Genomic DNA, 21,302 nt, shown 5'->3' with positions numbered 1-21,302 from the left:
GACACATACCTACGTTGCATGGTTTAGATCATCTAAATGCTTCTGCAGGGGACAGTGACTCCAATTGCCATCTTGGATTTGATTCTTGAAAATCTGTTGTCAGAAAAATCTACGTTTTGTACACCTATAAATGTTTGCTGAAGAAAAGGAAAGGAAATGGTTTCCATGGAGAACTAGGCATCAGCGCAAGGGAAAGAAATGTCCATGGAGCCTTCAGTACCTGGAATGTTTGCTCAGTCTCCACGGTTGGGTGGGGAAGGGGTCTGTGCGGGAGCACAGTGAAGGTGATGAGAAAGAAGAGATGAACATCAAAGATGTCTAGACACTATAAGTTCCCTGTGTTTGTTTTTTAAAATATATTTTATTGATTTTTTACAGATAGGAAGGGAGAGGGATAGAGAGTTAGAAACATCGATGAGAGAGAAACATCGATCAGCTGCCTCCTGCACACCCCCCCACTGGGGATGCGCCCGCAACCAAGATATATGCCCTTGACCGGAATCGAACCTGGGACCCTTCAGACCGCAGGCCGACACTCTATCCACTGAGTCAAACCGGTTAGGGCCCCTGTGTTTTTTCATAAAAAGAAAATAAATGTCTTAATTTTCTTCTAGTAGAAAAAAAAAAAGGAAGGAAAAATGAGTAAGACCTTAAACCATAGCAGTGCATCTCTGGCAAAGATATTGAAAATGGAGATAATATCTGTGTGCCTACTATCTTTTGTGCCCATTGCTAAATGAAATCTTGATACCAAGCTTATTACATCATTTCTTTAAAATGTCTTACTATTCATCATTACTATAGGAGCCAAGTGCTGTATATCTGAAAGTTAGGATGGATGTATCGATGGTATGACTCATGGATTCTATAAGACCACTCAGCGTTTCATCACACATGACCAATCTTATCTCCTGTCGTTCTTCCTTAGAGACCCAGAGTAGCTTCTTGAGTTCCAGGGTAACTATCAGCAAAAGGGTGTAAACAAAAGCTGATTAGCGTTGCCTTGGCAGATAAAGGAATTTTTCCCGTATGAGCCTGGTTTCTGAACTGACTCACCTTGGTTCTTGGTTGTAAATTGGGTGGGTGAGAAGAACTTGCCAAAACGCAAATTGAATGAATGTCTTAGACTATTTAGGAGGGTTAGGGAGGTGGGGGGTTGGGAAGAATCAGTTTCTAAAAGCTCCCATGGCAAGATTATCTACTCGTATACCAACATGCTTGATTTCTTAATTTCAGCCCCAGAATAAAAAAACACACACACAAACTTGACAGACTCTTAAAAGACTTTCACATAACAGCTTGTGGTGAAAACGTTTTCTGGATAGTAATACATTAAATTTGTGGATGCACCATTAATTCACAAGATGGACTACTTACTAACTCTCTACTCGAATGCCAGAGATTTTTATTGGATTACTTCCAGGTCATACACATCATTGCCAATCATTGTAGAAGTGAATACTAGCCTATCACCTGGCTATAACCCTCACCTGGCTGGATGTGAGTTACATTGATAAACACAGTGCAGTGAAGGGAGTTATAGAATCTGAGAACCTAGATGGAGGCCCTTTACACTCACTGGGTATGGTTAAGCTCAGAACTTGATCTCTGGTTCCTGTATTCTCTGCATTTTCACCTCCAGATGGGAGATTGTGACTGTTAGTCCTCTGCTGGGATGAGTGAAAACTTCCTCATTGAAGACACTAGAGGGAATCTTTCCTTGATGATGAAAATGCCCTCTGTCCTTTCAAAGGACATCATGATAAAGCAAAAATGTAGAGTTCACAAATAAAGTGAAATCTGATATATGTTGTTCAAATGTTCTCTTTTAAACAACATTTCAAAATCATATTTTCTTAGGTATCTATACTCAAACCAGTTTTCAAAAAGGAGGATCCACTGATATTTTGGTGAATTGTGTTTTTATTTTGACTGAACATCACTGAGAATAAAAATTGGGGGCCATCATGATGAGCTACTTAAATCATGTAGAAGAATGACTTTTCAGATTATTCATATACTAGAGGCCTGGTGCATGAAATTTTACACTCCGGGGTGGGGGTGTCCCTCAGCCTGGCCTGTGCCCTCTCATAGTCTGGGAGCCCTCAGGGGATGTCCAACTGCTACAGAGGCAGGAGAGGCTCCCCCCACCACTGCTGCTCTCCCACTGACTGGTGGTCAGTGGGCAGCTCCTGCATTGAGGGTATGCCCCCTGGTGGTCAGTGCACATCATAGTGACCAGTCATTCCACTGTTTGGTTGATTTGCAGATTAGCCTTTTATTATATAGGATTTTCAATTCTTTGAACTTGAACGGCGTCCATGAGAATTAAATTTATAATTTTTGTAGTTACTCTACAAAAGTTTTAGATGATTATTCCAAGAGATTTTGCTAAACATTTTTATCACAGTTGAAATTTGCATGCCCCTGCCTATCAGATTCCATCCCAGGATAATTCACCAAAAATGTGTGATGATGACAGGACTATGACAGGCAGGTACCTTTTTACATTTTATAGCTTTGGCGTGAGTGACTTTGCCATCCTGGGTAAGAAAGAAGTGAGAAGAACCTTGAATTTTCCCCTCACTGGATACAGAACACAAATGAAAAGCTTCAAAAAATTTTATAAAGAAAACCCACCCAAACTGACTTTTGCTGCTAAATGGCCATCTTTCAGGGTTTGAACGCAATTGCAGGTGCCCTCAGGCATCCAGTGTGTAAGGTCAGTGTCATTCTACTCAAAAGCTGAGGGAAGTCCGGTGACGCAGCAGGAAGTTGGCAGGGACTCCATCTTGTGTTCGGACTTCATCTGGCGCTTTCGTATGCTCCATTCTAGACTATGCTGCCATTTGTTCAGCTGTGAGTTGTGTAATCCAAATCTTAGATCAATGTCAACGATTCTGAATGTCCACCTTCCTTTCCATTGAGAAAAATCTGACAGTGAGGCAGAGTGTGTAAAAGAACAGTAATCAAAGTCTATGTGGTATATGGTAGAAAGATATTATTTTGTAGAATAGAATTATTTCAGTAGAGTTGACTGTAAAATATGTTTCTATGAAGCACACTGGTAGATTTTTGTACGGACTCCTGTTTTTAAGTCAGTTTGAGGGGCTTGTCAAGTTTCTTTTATGAGTGTTGGATTGAAGGTTTCTTATTAGATTTTTTATGGTTGGGAAAACATTCTGAAGTGCTATCAGCATCATTTTTTTTTAAAACATGTTAGATTTTTTTAAAAAGTCCATTTCTGTACTGACTTCCATTTTTCACTTGACATATCCCTTGAAATGTGATGAGATAGAAATGGAACATCTGGCAGTCTGCTGGTGACACGCTGGCCCATGTGGCTTTTGTTTACCGGACCAGGGGAGGAAGTTTTATTTGTGGGATATTGGAATTCCAGTGTGACAGTTTATTCTGTTTTTGCAGTGTGACCTAGTGCCCCGTTTCAACCTTCATTGGCTCCTCGGCTCCTCCGTTTCCTCTCCTGTTGTTTCTGTTACATCTCAGAAATATTCAGAGCTCTCACGCTCTCCCTCCTTGAGTAAGAGTACAGCGACAAACAGAGCCAAAGCAAAATCTGACTTCCCCAGTAGGTCCCATGTTGGATGGGATACTGAGCTGACGGTAATTAGTGGGTGACCCACATTGTATGATTGGAGAAGGTCCTGAGAAATACCCTCTGGTCAGAATAGATGTCTCACTCGTGGTTCAGTCATAGTGGCTGCTTCCTGGATCTGAGGCTTCTTTCTTTGAATCTAGAAGGACCCACCTTCCACTTCCAGTCTGTTACTGAAATGCAGTTCCTCCTGGGAGGAGTAATTGATGTGTATGTGTGTTTACTAACATCAGCAGCTCGGGCCTAGTGGAGATGAGTTGAGAACTCTTTGAGACGAAGACATCCTAGGAAGGGGAAGGTATTTGGCTTGAGGGATTGTTTTCAAGATTCTTTTATGAAATGTTGTTATTGAAAATGGTTTTAAATTAGATCTTTTTTTTAATGGTTGGGAAAAGTACCCTCAAATGCTTAACATGTTATTTTTTAATATGTTGCTGGATTTTCAAAAAAGCAATTACTTTTATAAGAATGAAAGAGATGTAGCAGGGAATGAAGTGGAAACAGTCAACTCAGAATTTAAGGCGGTCTTATGAGTCCTGACCTGGTAGCTCAGTTGGTTAGAGCATCATCCGACACACCAAGGTTGTGGGTTTGATCCCTGGTCTGGGCACATACAAGAATCAACCATAAATAAGTGTAACAACAAATCAGTGTTTCTCTCTCTCTCAAATCAATCAATAAAAAAAGCATTAAGGAGGTCTTATCCACCATCTTGCTTTGTAAATGCCATGTCCCAAGTGAAAAGTTGGAACTACTTTCCCTGAAGTAAACGCCCTTCCTAATTTGACTTGAATTGACTTCTAGTAAGAAATGATGAGCGTTGGTTTCCACAAAGGATTGCCTATTTTAATTTTATAATGGAGCCTACTGGGCCAAGACGCTTAACGCATAGTTTCCGTGGGTGCTAGAATCCTTTGTGTTTCTTTCATTAATTTCCTCAGTCATTTTTTTTATTGGAAGTCAAAGGCACTTGGTAATTATAGAAGTGATTTATTTGATAGCAGTCTGCCTCGTGGGCTTAGGTCGAACAAAGGAAAAGGTGACTGTAAAGGTGACTATGCCCTTTCGGGGAATCTACAGGTGAAAATCGTTGCTATGTGTACGTTAGGAAAATAGTTACCTGGAAGAGGCAACTAATTCACCTTGGGGAGCTGCTAAACTTACCTTAAGATGGTTGTTGCTTTCCTAGTCCTTGATTTACATAAATTACTACCTCTTCCAAAAGTTGATTTCATGTTACTGCCTAAGATTAGCCTTCTGAGAAGGACTACAGTTTATTTTTAAAATCGCTAAGTACATGACAATAATCCCTTTCCAATTTTACTGTCCCTTGTGCAGTGACTCATGATGAACAGTGGGATTTAAGTATCCGACTGAAAAGTCGCTGTGCAATTCCAGATAAAAAGCAAGTTTGAAAAGGAATGATGGAGAGTAACGGCGGTGAGTGTGGCGGTGCTTGTGTTTCCAAGGAGTAGATACAAAAGCAAAAATTGCTATTTTTGGTATACACTTAATTAAGGAAAAAGGTTTTAGTTCTTGTAAAAGTATATCGTTTGGGTTTAAAATAGAAACTATTTTTGAAAAAGTTCTACCTGTGATAGAATTAAAAACACAAATTTTTAGCCGATGTTTTAAAGTATGTTTGTTTGAATGAGTAAATTATAGAATTTTAAAGTCTATCAACTGATGTTAATATCAATGTAGTAATAGCTTGAGACATTATATTTTACAACTAGAGGCCTAGTGCGTGGATTCATGCACCAGTGGGATCCCTCGGCCTGGCCTGTGCCCTCTCGCAATCTAGGACCCCTTGGGGGATGTTGGACGGCCGGTTTTGGCCTGATCCCCACAGGCCAGGCTGAGGGGCCCCACTGGTGCACGGGCCTCTAGTATGCATATAAGATCTTTGGTTAATCTCTTCCTGCCTTTCCCTCTTCCCCCTCCTTGCTTCTCTCTGTGATTCATCAGTCTGTTCCATGTTTCCATGCCTGTGCATTGAGTGTCTGCCCCCTGGTGGTCAGTGCATGTCATAGCTACTGGTCGAATAGGCTTTTATATATATTAGATGCTTTTGATTTTAGAACCAATTTCTGAATAATACAGGATATAATTTTTCTGACAATCTATAGTTCAGAAAGCTATAGAGAATGATCTTCTTCATAGGGGTATTCAGTGTGTCTTGATTCAATTCCAGAAAGCATTTTAGACCCCAAGTTTAAGTTGTTCTTCAGTCTAGAGTGAGATGACCTACATATGAAACTTAGCCACAGCCCTTACTATTACTGGGACTTCAGGCCAACTGAACTGTGACTATGTTTTCTCATCTGTAAAATGGGTTGATAACAGTACACATTTCACAGGTCATTGTGCGGAATAAATATATGGGTTAAGATGAATGAATTATCCTAAGCCCCTGATAGTGTGTAATACATACATTCATATGTACATATTTCTTCTCTTAATTTCTTTAAAAGATATTCCAGTTTCTAAGAACCTATTGATGATGTTCAATGAGGATTTACTTACTGGACATGAACACCTTTTTTTAAAAATTAAATATATTTTTATTGATTTTGGAGAGGAAAGGAGAGGGACAGAGAGATAGAAACATCAATGATGAGAGAGAATCACTGATCAGTTGCCTCCTGCACGCCCCTCACTAGGGATCAAACCCATAACCTGGGCATGTGTCCTTGACCAGAATCGAACTCAGGACCCTTCAGTCTGCAGGCCAACACTCTATCCACTGAGCCAAACCAGCGAGGGCCATGCCTTTGTTTTCAGTAGCTTCTTTCCCATATGCACATAGGTCATAATCTTCTGCTATTTTTGCTTCTTTTTAAATAAGATATTAAAAAATAAATACTAAACATCCTCTTTATTCCAAATACTTCACTGTACCTATCAAAGAAGAAAGGATATTTTTTACATACCCATAATACCATTATATAGTAATATCATTGGCTTATATTATCGGCAGTTTCCCCAGTTATACAGTGTTGTTTTATACAGCCACCACCCCCTCCCCACAAAAAAACAAGAGCCCATTAAGCGCCACTCATTGCATTTGGTTCTGAAGTTGCTCTAACCTAGAGCGCTGCCCTCACTGACCAACTGCCCTCTTGCCTCCCTTATTTTTTGCATAGTAACTTCTGAACTGTAACTAGCAGGATTGGAGAGACTTCCCCTCTTTTTCCATTCATCTCGTCATTGACTCATTGACTCATTTCTAAAAGCTGAACCACTTCTGTGCACAAAGCATTCCACTTAAAGCTGGACGTGCGAGATGAGAACTGTATCTTCCTTATGGAGCGTCAGGAATTATTTGGGAGCAAACATTATTTTTCCAATGAAAACCAAAGTCCTGAGAACGCCATTAACAACACAAGCACACACATGCAGCCACCTGCTGAACAGATTGTAGCGCGCTTCTAACCAGAATCTAGAGTAGGTCTTGTTTACGGAAACTCTGCTTCAGAGTTTGTGATGAAAAGCCACAGCGTTTCAGCTGCAGGACTCCAAGGACGTGGCTTTCTAAGCTGCAGCTTAAAAACCAAAACATGTGGTCAGGCCCAAGAATGAGGCCCGTCTAACTTAGGCATCTGGACGTGGAATCCAGACCAAACAAATAACCTACAACAGTCAAGAGCCATTCAGAAATGAGCATCACATACACAGTTCTGTCCCACGTGTGGGAAAGGATGAGGACGCTGAGAGATTTCCTTCTGCCCCTGGTGTCTGCAGGAACCTGAGAAAAGCCGGGGGAGGAAACCTGGCAGAGAGGATGACTTGGACAAAGAGCTTGATTCCTTTTTTTTTTTTAAAAAATGTATTTTTATTGATTTCAGAGAGGAAGGGAGAGGGAGAGAAGATACAAACATCAGTGATGAGAGAGAATCATGGATCGGCTGCCTCCTACACGCCCCACACCGGGGATTAAGCCATGTGCCCTTTCCAGGCATCGAACTGTGACCTCCTGGCATAGGTCGACGCTCAACCACTGAGCCACACCAGCTGGGCAGAAGTGACCTGTTTTTATTTTTATTTTTTATTGGATTGATTGGGGTGACGTTGGTTAAAAAAAAACAGTTATGTAGATTTCAGGTGGTGTGCAATTCTATAATACATCATCTGTATATTGTAGTGTGTGTTCACCACCATTTATCCCCCTATGCAGAAGTGATCTTCAAGGAGGGCTGTGTGTGAGGGGTGGGAGTGGTGGGGATGAATACTTGTTGCCCGAGTTAATCTATTGATTAATTGATTTTGAGCTATTGAGTAAGGGGCCTGATTTTCCTAGGAACTTCTTCTGTTTCTTTAAATATTTGTCAAAGTATTTTCGTTTTAAAATGCCATGGTCCTAGTGGGTATTTTATAAAGAGTTGCTGTTTATTTTTAAAGACTGTGTGGAAAAATCTGCTGAGATCTTTCTCCCAGTAAAGGCATATTAAGAATGAGGATTTTTTGCATAAGTGTGGGCTAGAATCACTCACACCCTCTAATGACAGGATGGCATTGGGTTGGGTAGGAAAAAAGGTTGTAGCTTCTGTTAAAATCTGTTTTCACTTCTTTTGGAAAGAGGAGGGATGGAAATCCTTTGACACATGAAAGGAATTTGTGAGGCAATTGAAAATTGCACTTATTAATATAAATTTCACTTTGCTATTGAGCATGCAGAGTAACAGCAACTGATGCATGTGTTTAAATGCTCAGCAGCAGAACATTTCCTAAGGCCTGTTTGGTGATGGTATTGAATTCTTCCCATATGTCTGAATAATTTATAAATCCCGAGGAATTTATAAAAACAAATAGAGCCAGCATTCATCACGTATTTGTCTCTGAACATATTGTTTTCTGAATAATCCTGGGAAATACAAGAAAATATCCATAAGAAAATGGAATAGTGTGTCTTAGACTTCAGGGCACTGCAGTTTGTTGCTTTGCCCTTTAAATGGAGCCACGATTATTCTCTATCAATGCCTTTGTGGATAGACGGCCATGGCTTCCTATTATTATTTGTTCAGAAATAGGAGCCATCTGCTAGTACTGTGGTCTGCAAACTGCAGCTCACGAGCCACACGCGGCTCTTTGGCCCCTAGAGTGTGGCTCTTCCTAAGCCTTAGGAGTACCCTAATGAAGTTAATAAGAGTGTACCTACCTATATAGTTTAAGTTTAAAAAATTTGGCTCTCAAAAGAAATTTCAATCATTGTACTGTTGATATTTGGCTCTGTGGACTACTGAGTTTGCCGACCGCTGTGCTAGTAGATTGTGTTGAAATCATTTGATTGAGAAAAAGAGCAAAAAAAGAAAAATCACTTGTTTCGCAGCCTTCCAGATGGCTGAGGAAGGATGCCTTTACTATCTGTGGGGCCATTTTTCTTAAGTTCTGGGCTGTTCCTGCGAGCAAAATGCTCAAATGAGCAGAGAGCATCAAACATGAAAAAATAAAATAAATAAAAAAGCACCTCAGCTTTCTGAGTTATCGGTTACTCATTTGTAAAATGGAGATAAAAAATAATAATAGTATCTTCAAAGAATGGCTGTGAAGATCAAATATGTTCATGTGTGAGAAAGGTGATGTAATGTTATAGGGGGGCATTGAGTGTTAGAATGACTACTATAGGATAATGGAATTTAGTATTTTTACTTTAGTGAGAATACTTGCTAATTTCTTTTTATTAGAATACCCCGAGTTCCTGTTTTTATCCCGTTTTGTGTGTTAATCCACGCCTACCCTTTTCAGCGAGTGAAGCAATTTTTGTGAGCTTTATCGGTTTATATAAAGAGCAATATTTGGGGGGCTTGGGGGTTGGTTGGGAAGGGCTACAATGATTACAAAGTACAGTATAAGCTAACGCACAGCAAGTATAGCATTTTGAAAATATAACGATTGACTGGGTCGTGGTGGAAAGTTTCTGTGACTTTAGGTGTTTACACAGGTATGATTTAATCACCCAAATAAGGTTGCATTTCTCAATCTATAGTTAGCATTTCTCTTCTTCCTGGCCAGGAATTTAGAAGATTCACTCAACCTATTTTTAAACTGGATGTACTTTATATTGTACAAAGCCTCCCAGGACAGGAATCTCTCCAGGTGCAGGAAACACTGAATTGTAAATAGTAGACGTATTCATTCCCAGCCAAGTATGTGGGTTTTGGCAGAAGGGTGCCCACATGCTTATAAAAGTTGTGCTATAATGGATTCCTCATAATGTGAGTTCTAGCTTTGTAAATATTTAGGGGGAAAAAAACTTCAGTATATCCCCAGAGGGTAAATTTCCACTGCAAAATGGATTTCTCAGTATAAATTTTAAAACCACATTTAATTAAGATAAAAAAAAAAAACCCGAACAATTACTAGGTAGTGATTCCTCTAGGCATTTAGACCCACAGAGGAAATCTTTCTCTCTTAGGAAGCCAGCTCATTCCTTTGGCTTAGCGTGGTGTCAAGAAGACGGAGTTTATAAATCTAGCTCAGGGAGGCCAGTTAGCCTCGTAATATTGTAGAATTGCAGTTTTAGAAGTGCCCGCCATTGCTTTCTGTAGGAACCTGGTAAGAAGTGGAGACAGATTAGTGAAATCCTTCTTCCTCTTTTTTTAAAAAAATTATTTTAAAAACAGTATTGTTGAAAGTATTACATATGTCCTCCTTTCCCCCCATTAACCTCTTCCAGCTGGCTCTCGTTTCCCTCACTTCCCCCAGACTCACCACCGCATTGCCTGTGTCCACAGGTAATGCATATGTGCATACAAGTTCATTGGTTGATCTCTTCCCACCCACCCTCCCCTGTCTTCACTATGAGGTTCAACAGTCTGTTCATGCTTCTACGTCTCTGGGTCTATTTTTGATTCTTGGGAAACTCAGCGTAGCGTATTGGAAGAGGTCACACACAGGTTCATCTTTGCACATGACAGGGCCTTTTTCAGTATGTGAACCATGGCATTGCCCACTAGAAGTTCAAATTTCCACTTGAAGCACCTTAAGTCTCTTCGATATCCTTGAATCTAGGGAAAGTTGGACTTGGGGTGAAATTAAGTTCTTTTGTCATTTCATAACTTACTTTATACAGCTAAGATTGTCTTACATTATCCATTGAAAACCAAGTAAGTTGTGCAACATAAATATATCACTTGTATAAAGTGCATAAGTGGGTAAAATTGATAAACTGATGAAAATGTCGCCTCCATTGCGATAGAATTAAGGCAGAGCACCTCTGGAGCAGTGCCACCGAGGAACATTTAGTGCCGCCTGATAGGAAATGTTTGCCCAACGGACGATCCATTCCCAAGTTGATAATTAATCCGGAAGTCGTACTTTCCTCCAACAACAACATTAGGCCTCTTCCCTCCAGAGGGAACGGCATAAAGCATTCTTTTCTTTGGCGTGGGGAGGAGTTGCCTCGCCCAGAGCCCAGAATGCCACGTAAACAGAGGAAGAGAATAAGCCTGGGGTAGCATGTGAAGCATGAAGCCGACACGGTGCAAAGCTGGTTGTTAGAGAAACATCCCCTCCTCCGCGCACTGCCTGGTGGTTGGATACAGAGCTTGGAATCCGTGCTGCATCCGACGCCCATTCCACTGTTTTCTGGCTGCATGACCTGAGATTTCACACAGTACCAGTTTCTTCGACTATAAAGGGCAAGCAAGACGAATATTTACCTTGCAAGGTTCTGTAATTTCATATGAGATCATAAATATATTGAGCATCGTGATTGGCAGATGCTGAGTCATCATCATGAACAAATGTTGTTTGGATGTACTGAGAGGTCTCATACCTCAGCTTTCAGCGTGTGGAAAATTAGAGACTGGAAAGAAGGGGCCTGATGCTCCATAATCCAATGTTTTCCCAGTGTTTTATAGTCTAGAATGGCACAAAAATAGTGTTCATTGAAAAAACAACAACAAAAAGGAGATGCCAAAAAGAGAGAAATCGAGACCAGAATAAAGACTATTCTCTCAGCCATATTAAAGTGTGAAATCGGTCCCATTCAGACCCTCCTTTTTATCATTGAATACTTATAATAGATGGTATGCATATGATTGATACTATATAATTTGTTTAATTCATTCTAATATGTAGTGATATCCCCATACATCTTCATATATATGTTGCGCATACTTGGGATTATTAATTTTTTGCATTCTCAAAGTTTTGGTCATCTAATAAAATGCCCAAATAAATTAAAAAAGAACCCTTTAGGATGATTATGTATCAATAACTGAGCTGGGTGGACCCTGTGGACCACCCACCACAGTCAGGATTGCTTTGCTGAGAGTGTGAGAAAGCGGACAAAAAGTGGATCATCAGCTTAAAGACCGTAGACTCAGAGTCAGATACACCTGAGTTTGGGTTCTGCATTTCCACTAAGAGGTTAGATGATATTCTTCTTTTTTTCTTTATTGATTAAGGTATTACATATGTGTCCTTATCCTCCCATGGTCCCCCCCTCCCCCCGTATCCCTCACCCATGCCCTCACCCCCCTGGTGTCTGTGTCCATTGGTTAGGCTTATGAGCATGCATACAAGTCCTTTGGTTGATCTCTCCCCCTTATAGATGATATTCTTAAATCCTCTGAGATTTCATGTTCCTGTCTATGAGCTGACTTTAATGACCTCCCTCTGTGGCTGAGGATTAGCAAATGCCAGAGGATCCCACAAGAGGTTTTTCTGCGGGGAGGGGAGTTTGTGACATTGTAAAGCACTGGATGGAAGAATAGAAACAAGATGTGGATAATTTCACTTGGAAAAGGAAAGAAGTAAGATAATCCATGGATATAATTTATATTTATAAAAAGTAGCCTGGCCAAGGTGGGTCAGTGGTTGAGCATCAACCTATGAACCAGGAGGTCTCGGTTCCATTCCTGGTCAGGGCACATGCACAGTTGTGGGCTCTATCACCAGTGTTGGGCTTGCAGGAGGCAGCCGATCAGTGATTCTCTCTTATCATTGATGTTTCTATCTGTGTCTCCCTCTCCCTTCCTTTCTGAAATGAATAAAAAAATTTTTTTCAAAAATAGATCGTTCACAAAGATCTTAACACACCTTTGCGTTTTATTAAGATGTTTATTTCAGCTTGAGAAAGACTTTTTCACTCTGTTAAAGACTTTTGAGATAAAACAAAAAGGAAGATAAGCTATTTCAATAAAATGTTGGCAATTAAAAATAAATCTCATTTGTATTTTTGGGAAAATTGTAAAATCTTACTTACCTATGGCAAAGTGGATCCAGGTAGAACTACTTTGAAATGATTTAACCTATAGTTGTAACATACGCGTAGATAGGTTATTGCGTTTTCCAAGTGTTTTTATTAATTATTAGTTTGTTGCTATTTTTCTCCAACCAGCTGAGAACAGCCACTGTTCCCCTAAGTGTATTTTGCCAACACTTGCTTTGACGTAACGGTTTTGACGTAATAACCTAGGGTTTATTTTTAGAAACTAAAGAGAGTTAAAAAATTTTTTGTATTACCTAGTAGTTCACAGAAAATTATTATCTCTATCCTTTGCCTAATGCAAACAGCTCCAAAAGATTGGTATGCAAGTGGGCCTCTGCACATGAATTTTTATTAGGAATTGTGTCCTCTGTGAGCCTCTATCCTTAAGAATTCAGGACAGCTCCTAACCCAGATGAACGATCTTTTTAGCGGCAGTGTCAATGACTTTGTGTCCTGTGGTTTAATACTTTACTCTGTCAACAGGAGCCAATTAAGTTTCATGACATTTGGTGCCAGAATTGTGTTGTTGTTGTTACTGTTGTTGTTATTATTATTATTGGCTTCAGAGTGTGATGAGTTGACAGTGTCATGGAGCACTAATTGATGCTTAATATGAAGGTCTAGGTTTGAAAGTAAGTTCTTACAGGGCCAGGCAGGTAACATGACCGTAGGAAGCATGGGAAACTCTAGAGTAATCAGAGCTGTGGGGACTATGGTGATCTGGGGACTCTATTTACGTGGACCAAAGAAATCACTTCTGAGAGCTTCATCAGGTAGCACAGATGCTTGTAGCTACCTTTTAAAAAAATATTTTTATTGATTTTTAGATAGAGAGGAAGAGAAAGGGAGAGAGAGATATAAACATCAATGATGAGAATCATTGATCAGCTGCCTCCTGCATGCCCCCTACTGGGGTTCAAGCCTGGAACCTGGGCACATACCCTGACTGGGAATCGAACCCAAGGCTCCTAGGTCCATGGGGTGACGCTTAATCCACTAAGCCACACCAGCCAGACACTTGTAGTTACCTTATCTTAAAGGATAGGTCACCTTAGAGTCAGAGAGTGTGGAAGGTAACTTCTGAGTCTGGGGACCACTGTAAGCAAAAATAAAGAAAGAAACATAGCCTGGTGGGTGGGGATGGCTTTGGGGGTAAGCCTGCCTTAGAGCAGTGGTGCTCAGTGATGGTGTTGCCCCCAGCCTGGGACATCTGGTGACATCTATAGACAATATAGATGATCACAACTGGAGGAGGGTGCTACAGGCACCTGGTGGGTGACACCAAGGATGCACTACACATCTTGTAATGCACGGGTTATGCCCCCACACCAGAGAATTATCTAGTCCAGCATGTCAGCAGGACCAATGTTGAGAAACCCTATTCTAGAAGAATGTATGAGTTGAAGACAAGAGGAAGATAAAGCTAGGAGTTATATTCTGCAATTTCCTGTTGAAATACTACAGCATAGAAGCTGTTGGTTAAGCTAATTTACTAAGGTCAATTAGTGAGCATTTTAGATATCTCAGTCAGGAATAGGTACTCCAGGGGTTGTTAGTCAGTATATGAAAGATTCCTTTGGGGAATGGACATTTTATTTTTTTAAAAGGTGAGAAACACGGCCCTAATAATAGTTCTTCTAGAGGGCTGTGATGCAAAACACCTCCTATTCAGCCTGGAGATTTAAAACCTAATATTGGATCTGGTACAACAACCCTTCATGGACTCACAAAAGGAGCTGGGTTGTTTATAGAAGTGTTTTAAAATTATATTAAAATGATAAGTAGAAAGAAAGCAGTGTGGTAGCTGGGATTTCTTAGTGCCTTTATAGTGTTTGGTTCTATATGTTGTTCAGTCAGAAGCTGAAGTGTGTGTGTGTGTATGTGTGTGTGCATTAGAGAGAGAGAGAGAGAGAGAGAGAGAGAGAGAGAGAGAGAGAGAGATGAAATTCACTTGGTAAAGAGATTAACCTGGGTCCAGAATCACTTTGGCAGATCACAGCAAATGCTGTAAATGAAGCAAGTCATTAGACACCGCGGTTTCCTTGCCCCGGGAAAAATAACAAGCCCTAATATTTACTGTGCTGCATCACATTAGCAAGATGTACCAGTCAAAACTAATCAATCACAGCTGCCGGAGAGCAAATGATGAACGTGTCTCGTTCTATTCCTTATCCTCTCAGCTGGCAGGAAAAGCTGGTAATGGGGTCTCTGTGTGCTGCTGGACTGTTTGCATTTAATTTGAGTTGTAATCAGTAAATGCCCAAAGGTTCCTGAAACGTTAGGAAGCAAAAGATACTAGCTGGAGCTCTGGACACAGGACCTACTGATTTCATTCTGAACAATCAAAGTTTCCAGGAAATATTAGGTAAAATAAATACTACCTGCATGAGCATATTTACTGAGATAGAATTATCCTGGAATAATTTGGTCCTTCAGACACCTCGACACGTGTAGGTATGATATCGGGGAGAAGACAGCCCATCATGTAATGAGGACCATAATATTCTGGGTCTTTAGGAGGTTGTTTTGCTTGTTCTACACAACCTGTGGTGTAGCTTTATTGTGATTACTAGAGGCCCAGTGCATGAAATCCATGCACAGGTAGGGTCCCTAGGCCTGGCTGGCGATCAAGGCCAATCGGGGCCTTCCGGCTGCTGGCCAGGGCCTCCCTTCTCCAGCTGCCGGCTGCCAGCTGGGGCCTTCCTTCGTTCTGCGCCGCCCCCTGGTGGTCAGCACACATCATAGTGAGCAATTGGTCTCTTGGTTGAACTTCTGTGGGGAAAATTTGCATATTAGGCTTTTATACAGATATAGATTATTATTTTTTTAATATATTTTATTGATTTTTTACAGAGAGGAAGGGAGAGAGATAGAGAGTTAGAAACATCGATGAGAGAGAAACATTGATCAGCTGCCTCCTGCACATCTCCTACTGGGGATGTGCCCGCAACCCAGGTACATGCCCTTGACCGGAATCGAACCTGGGACCTTTCAGTCCGCAGGCCGACGCTCTAGCCACTGAGCCAAACCGGTTTCGGCGATATAGATTATTTTAAAATATATTTTTATTGATTTCAGAGAGGAAGGGACGGGGGGGAGAGATAGAAACATCAATGATGTGAGAGAATCATTGATTGTCTGCCTCCTGCACACCCCACACTGGGGATGGAGCCTGCAACCCAGGCATGTGCCCTCTCTTCCATTTGAAGACCAAGAATGACTGCATTTCCTACCTGTCAGGTTACAGGACAGAGTGGACACGCTCTCCAGATAGCTGTGTTTCCCCATTTACCGAAAACAGAAATGAAGTAATAGAAAAAGAAATGGGTTTGTGTGCCGGGGTCCAACCCCAGCGGATCCAGGGGTTCCCAAAGGCGTAGACGGAGTTGGCGAAGAAGGAAGGACACGGAGACAGTGTTCAGTTGATCAGCAACCTAGCCAGGATCTCTAGCCCGGATCTCCAGAGAGGTTCTGCTTCGGATCTCCAGCGAGGTTCTGTAGCCATGTTCCCTCGCTAGGTTCTCCAGCCAGGTTCTGTCCAGGCTCTCCAGTCAGGTTCAGTGTCCAGGTTCCAGTCAGGTTCTCCTGCCAATCTCTGTAGTCAGGTTCAGTCCAGGATCCCTTGCCATGTTCTCCCGCTAGGCTCTGTCTCTAGGCGCTGAGGCCAGTCCCCTCTCCAGGATCCTCCGGCATGCTCTCTCCAGCGAAGTTCTTCTGTCTCTAGGCTCCGTGTAGGTTCTGTCTTCTTGATTCTGTTCTAAGTTCTGAGTGTTTCTGTCTTGTTACAACTGTATTTATACCAGTTGATTCAATCCTATCAATCTCTATTACAAAGGTTAGGGCGTTTCTTATCTCCATTCCAGGGAGAAAAGATTATGTAGTTTAAGCATGATTGTTCGTAGTTAAAGGGATTAATTACCCGCCTGGCACTTAGTTGAGGGGTTTTATTCCCTCCCTAACTTCAGGGGAAAATCCCTACCTGGGGATTCAACCTTTCTCGGAGAGGTGACTTTGGTTAAAACACAGCGCCAAGAAGGTGAGCAAACATATTAAGAACCGTATGCCATATATGCCAGGTCCCTTGAAACAGCAAGGATGGACCGGCTCCCGGCATTTGTGAACATTTTGAAAGCTTGCTATAAAGGCTGGCTAGTTTATCCAAGACCTTAGAGATGGTATTGAGATTAATACAACCTCCACAGCAACTCTGTGAAGTAATTTTTATCCAAAAATACTACTTTTTGTTTTTAAAGACTTAATTTTTTGGGGGGAGGGGGTGATTTTAGGTTCCCAGAAAAACGGAGAGAAATTTCCCATGTACCCCCTGCCCCACACATTCACAGCCTCCTCCATTATCAGCAGCCCTCACCCAAAGTCCACAGTTTGTGTTAGGGTTCACTCCTGGGGGCACACATTCTATGGCTTTGGACAAATGTAGCATAATGACATGTGTCCACCATTATAGTGTCATACAGAGTTTTTTCACTGCCCTGAAAATCCTCTACCTATCCATGCCTCCTCTTTCCCTAACCCCTGGCAGCTACTGATCTTCTTCTAAGATCTCCATAGTTTTGCCTTTTGCAGAATCTGATAGAGTTGGAATCATCCACTATTCAGCCTGTTCAGAGAAGGCTTCTTTCACTGAGTAATAGGCAGTTGAGCTTCCTCGTTTCTCTTTGTGGCTTGATGGCTCATTTATCTTCAGTGCTGAGTAACCTCCCGCTGTCTGGATGGACCACAGTTGACTTATCCGTGCACCTACTGAGGACATCTTGGTTGCTTCCAAATTTGGGCAAGTTTTGAATAAAGCTGCCACAAACACCCACGTGCAGGTTTTTGTATGAATGTCAAATTTTTGCTAATTTCTACTTTAAACCCCTAACCTTTCCCTTCATCAGCCCTACTTCATGGCACACTATATATCCCTTTTCTGGCAATAAAAAAAGTGTGTGTGTGTGTGCGTGTGCGTGTGTGTATGTGTGTGTGTACGCGCGCGCATGCGTATTGGAGAAGGTGGTGGGGTGGACAGGTAGAAGCTGGAATACCAGTGAAGATCTGTTGCCCTTGTCTATGGTGGCTTGGGGGGTGGGGGAGGATCAAAGCAACGAAGAGGATGAACGGTGACAGGATTCTGCATGTGTGTCTGAGGAAGAGATGAGCAGGTTGACTGATGCCTCGCATGTGGGATGTGGCAGGAAGAGCAGAGTTCGGGAAGATGATAAGGGTCCAGTCTAAATGTTTATGGCCCTTGGGTTGCACTGGTCATGGTTGCTGTGGGAATTCAGAGGTGAAGAGGAGAGTGTTCTACCCTGGGGTGATCACGGAGGACTTTGGGAAAACAGCGTGAGATTTGAACTGGATATTGAGGGAGGAACAAGAATTTATTTATTTTTTAAGCAAAGAGGAAGGAGCAGACATTTCAGGCAGGTGAAACCTAAGGGGAAAGGGGAGACCTGGGAGGAAGCGACGGTTATTTCCATCGATGAGGAAAATTAGGGAGGGATGGGTTTTGGAGGAAGATCAAGAATTCATTTTTGGAGGAATCCGTTTTTAAATGTTTTATTAGGCACCCTAACTATTTGAAATTCCTCAGGCACTTCATGCTCTTCTTGTTTGTAAGAGTTCTTTGTCAGAAGCTGTAAACCAAGAACAGATAGAACTGTACTCAAAGTACTTCGTAACTTCACGTGTAGATAGCTTCACCAACTCCAATCCTACAGTGATTTATTTGACAATAATTCTTTCATTCCATGTTGTACTCTTTAACGGCCTGGTTGTCTTTGGGGGTTATCATTAGCTCTTATATTTAGAAATACTTGTCTAATATTTATGAAATATTTAGAAATCCTTGTCTAATAGTTATTGTTATTTATTGTAGAGTTCTGGTTCATTATGTGTTATATTAATGTGATTCAGTTTTTCCCCCTGAAAATTTATACTCATTAAAGCCACGAAGCAACTTTGACATCATCTACTTCAGGGGTGGGAAATGTCTGGGACCACAGGCCCTTGAAATCGTTTGGTCTGGCCCTGCCAAGGCGTTAGGGCTGAATTCATTAAATGTTTGACCAAATAGAGCAGGCTAATGTTTAAGCTGATAATTTTGTGTGGCCCGAGAATGATGTGATAAATATCCAAATGGTCCCTGGCAGGAAAAAGGTTCCCCACCCCTGATCTGTTTCTTAATTAGGGGGCCTGTTTCAGAGTGTCCTTCTCATTGTTCTTGGGTGATCCAGATACTTGATTAGAGGTTTGTTATTGAAAAAGAATACTTTTCCTACAACGATGACGTCCTGAAACAGATAATACAATTTTGTCTGCCTGAGGAAGTGGTAGATGTGGATTCCTACAAGCAGAAATTTAGCAGAGAAGATACAAACTAAACTCCAGCCCAGCCGGCGTGGCTCAGTGGTTGAGTGTCGACCTATGAACCAGGAGGTCACGGTTCGATTCCTGGTCAGGGCACATGTCCGGGTTGCAAGCTTGATCTCCAGTGTGGGGTGTGCAGGAGGCAGCCAATCCTTGATTCTTTCTCATCATTGATGTTTCTACTTCTCTCTTTCTCTTTCTTCCTCTCCGAAATCAATAAAAAATATATTTAAAAAACAAAACAAGACAAAAACCTAAGTTCCAGTCATTCCACTTCTAGCTCTGTGGCCTAGAAGGAATTACTTAACATTTGTAAAGTCTCAGTTTTATCTGCTGTGTAACAAAGGTAATAGGTAAATGTAAATGACGTTGTTGTGAGAGTTAAAGGAGATGATGCACGTGAAGTGATTGGCCCAGGACCCGGCACATAGTAAACGCTCAGTCAATTGTATCAGCGATTGATTTTCCACCCTTTTCACCTCATGGCACCCATTAAATTCTGGGGCACACCAACAAATTTATTTTTATGCCGATCTTACAAAGATAGCTATAATTTCTATTTGTTTACACACTGGATGGCTATTATTGGGTTAGCAGATCAATATACTTTGATTTTAGACTGAGTAGCTTGGGGAGTAACTTGCACACGAATCACCAAGGAGCTGGGGTGCTGCCAGTCCGCCTTGCAGCCTAAGAACAGACTGTATTTACCTTCACCGTCTTTTATTGTCCTCGCTAGCAAGAGGCCTGTGAGAAAAAGCTCCGTTCCAGCACATCTGCGTGTCTAATAACGTAGCAAAATGCATTATTCATTGGAAGCAGCAAGACGGGGCTATAATCCTGTCTAGAAGTCACAGTATCCAGCAGATTTTCCCACCTCTTTCTGTAAACCATTCCTTTTAAAGTATACGTTTCAAACCAAGTGTGTTTATAGAGCTGGCATCTCCCTGGCTGGCGTTGCAAAGTTTCCTTTCCTTATTAAGGGTGGGAGCTCTCTAATGCAGGTGTTTGTCACCCTAAGTGGGGTTTGTTTACTATGTTAGGGCTCTGCCCGGGGCTTCTCTAGTCAGGTCTCCTTCCTCCCGTCTAGCGGCTGACGTCTGAGGCTGCTGCTCCCCTCAGTTCGCTCCTTCTTCTGTTTCCCCCAAAGCATTTCACTTTATTTTTCTTATATTTTAACTACTGCCTTCATCCATGTTGATACTCAGAGCCATTACTCGCTAAAGGCACATGCCCCCTCTTAAAAACGACCTTCTAGGACAGTGATGGCGAACCTATGACACGCGTGTCAGAGGTGACACGCGAACTCATTTTTTTGGTTGATTTTTCTTTGTTAAATGGCATTTAAATATATAAAATAAATACCAAAAATATAAGTCTTTGTTTTACTATGGTTGCAAAGATCAAAAAATTTCTATATGTGACACGGCACCAGAGTTAAGTTAGGGTTTTCAAAATGCTGACACACCGAGGTCAAAAGGTTCGCCATCACTGCTCTAGGAGCTGCCAGGAAGGGCGGTCTGTCCATCAGCTTACTCAGTTCACGTAGCATCTGCAGGGCAGTCTCTCTGACCCCCCCGTGGCCAGGTTTGGGTTCCCGTCCTTGAATCTTAAGGGTGGACCACTGACTGGCTGATGGATGTAGCATCGAACACCCTACTCATTGCATCTGACCACTCCCTGCCTCTTTGCCTCAGGGCTAACCATGCGCAGTTTCAGGCGCAAGTGGAATAATGCACATGAGTATTTTCATGAACTACGAGGACTTTGTAAGTTGTTCTTCCGAAGGCGTTCTGCCCATACACTTAAAATGTGAAAATGCTACTGGTGTCAAATCCTTTTCACCAACCTACTTCTTAAATCCTGAGGAAAGTGGTCGGGGGGGCCCCCCTCCCTTTTGGCTTTCTGTTAACATCATGGGGAGATTTCAATAAGCAGTTTGCCTCCTTATCAAACAAATACCTGTGTGGCACCTGGTGACCGCGGGTGACCCTAACATCATTGTTCTCTCAGCTCATTTTCCTGTGCCGCCCTCTGTGCCCGCGTTCCATTTCCCCGGGCCTCGCTTTCTGCTCAGCAACAGGTAAAGCGTTGGCATGA

Source organism: Myotis daubentonii, chromosome 20, assembly GCF_963259705.1.
Source record: "Myotis daubentonii chromosome 20, mMyoDau2.1, whole genome shotgun sequence".
NCBI lineage: Eukaryota > Metazoa > Chordata > Mammalia > Chiroptera > Vespertilionidae > Myotis > Myotis daubentonii.
Note: the sequence above shows the minus strand (reverse complement) of the source record.